Raw genomic sequence first — 2,102 nt, 5'->3', positions numbered from 1 at the left:
TCACAGGGTGTCTGTTGTGGGGAGGGGAAGAGAAAGGAGTTTGTAAGCCGCTCTGAGACTCTTTAGAGTAGTGAAGGGTGAGGTATAAATACAATTTCTTCTCCTTCTTCTTCTTCCTCCCCCCTCCCTCGCTGTTGTTTCAGATGTGGACACTATCCGTGAAGAAAGAAGCTACGTTCCCTGAGGCGGAAGGAGCTTCCTTGGAGCAAGGGCAGAGTGCGCAGGCCGTGGAGCGTGCCCAGGATGCCCTCTCCGGTGGTAAGGACTCTTCGTGCCTCGATACGATGAATTTGGTGGGTAGAGAGCTCAGTTCAGGAAAAGAATTAAACACTTCTTCACACAACACAGGGTTAATTTGCGGCACTCAGTGTCCACTAACTGTGAGGCCTCTCAAAGGAGGTTAGACCCATTCATGGAGGGCAATTCCATTAATTTAAGTATTCACATCTCACCTTCCTTCCATAAGAGGAACTCAAGGTGGCTCAAAAGAGAAAAGGTAGACAAACCTCTGCAGAGCTCTTCAGCCTGGTGGATAAAGGGATCCTCCACCTTCTGGGGCAGCAGAGCTCTTGAAAACCAGTTCCTGGTAAAATCTGGCTTCTCTGCCCATCCTTGAAAGGGCGTCTGGCAGGCTGCTGGGGGGGGAAACAGGATGCTGGAGTAGGGCAGGCGGGCTACGGCCCAGCACCCCCCAAGAGCACTGAGGAGGGGCTTTGGGGCAGATGTGGTGTCCTGTTGATGTTTCATCTGGCTAGAAAGCCGGTTGTGAAGTCAGCATGTCAAGAGACACTCTGAAAACTCATTCCTAGGACCCTCGAGTCTCCAAATGCGCTCAAGTCATGCCTGGGCCGTATGTGACGGTGAAAGGTCATGTGATGTCATTTCCACACCCTCCAATCCCAGAGGCTGATACGTACCTGGTGCTTCCCTTCTGCCTCTCCCTGATTTTAGTATAAAATGTGTTTTACGCAGGGCGAGGTTTCACAACCCTGGGAAGGGGTCTGTGTGAAACAGGGAACAAGCAAGCAAACATCCGTCTTTCCTCTTTTGTCTCAGGAGCAGGCAGGGAAGAGATGCCGTTGAGCCATCGTCTTCTCAGAGGTGTGGAAACGGCTGCCGCCCCTCCAGTCCAGGTAGGGGAGATGAGCAGGGGGAGGGGGACAGCCTGGGTCCCTCCTCAGGGGGGCTTTTGCTCCTGCAGTTTCTACAAGGTGTCTGGGCAAGAGATCCATCCCAAGCCTGACATCCTTTCCCTTCCCAGACTACTCCCTTCCCGTGGACAATCTCTGCCTGGTGTGATTTCTGACGAGGGAATCTGCTTTTCCTTCCAGGGCCCCTTTTCCTTTGAGGAGGTGTGTGTCTCTTTCACGGAGGCAGAGTGGGCCCTGCTGGATCCGGGACAAAGAGCTCTGTACAGGGAAGTCATGCGGGAGAACTACGGGAATGTGGCCTTTCTGGGTAAGGATCTTTCATAGGTGCCAAAGGTGCAAATTGCTGCCATTGTGAGGAGGCATGAATCAAAATATTAAATAGCAATACACTGTTTTGGGGGCTGTCCCACTCCTTGGAGGGGGGCTGTGGCTCACTGGCAAAGCATCTGCTTGGCATGCAGAAGATCCCAGGTTCAATCCCCGGTATGTCCAGTTCAGAGGATCAGGTAGGAGGTGATGGGAAAGACCTCTGCCTGAGACCCTGGAGAGAGAGCTGCTGCCGGACTGAGTGGACAGCGCTGACTTCGATGGACCAAGGGTCTGATTCAGTAGATGGGATTACAAACATCCGCTCTGCCTGTGATCTGGAAATGATCCCGTCAAGAACCGAAGCCTGGGTCCCCCCGGGTCACTCCTCTTTGTACTTGAGGGCAGCACCCAGTTCAGTGGGTTCACGGGGAGAGGGCACACAAGAAAAGCAGACCCCTTTTAAAATAGATATAAAGGTTTATTAAGGATTTAAAACTAAGATATTAAGTATTCCAGCTGTAGCCTAATTAATTCTATATAAATGTATTCATCGTGATGAAGCAAGAAAATATGAAGGCATACTAGGACGGCGTGAGCATACAACTAGCTCTATACCCATATTGCACTTTCTGCCTCTCTAGG

The 2,102-nt window shown here is 51.5% G+C and overlaps 1 long non-coding RNA gene and 1 pseudogene across 1 annotated transcript in view; both read left to right on the top strand.

The window, feature by feature from the left end:
* Window positions 1-1,118, top strand: part of LOC107106352 — a 1,720-nt gene extending 602 nt beyond the window's left edge. The window contains exons 2-3 of the long non-coding RNA XR_001482362.1: window positions 144-258; window positions 1,057-1,118. This is a non-coding gene — a long non-coding RNA (uncharacterized LOC107106352). The remainder of the gene's footprint in view (window positions 1-143; window positions 259-1,056) is intronic.
* Window positions 1-2,102, top strand: part of LOC107106350 — a 49,303-nt pseudogene that overhangs the window by 44,182 nt on the left and 3,019 nt on the right.

The sequence above is a fragment of the Gekko japonicus genome, unplaced genomic scaffold, assembly GCF_001447785.1.
Source record: "Gekko japonicus isolate JY-2015 unplaced genomic scaffold, Gekko_japonicus_V1.1 scaffold4596, whole genome shotgun sequence".
Taxonomy (NCBI): domain Eukaryota; kingdom Metazoa; phylum Chordata; class Lepidosauria; order Squamata; family Gekkonidae; genus Gekko; species Gekko japonicus.
This window is presented reverse-complemented; position numbering and strand designations above follow the sequence as displayed.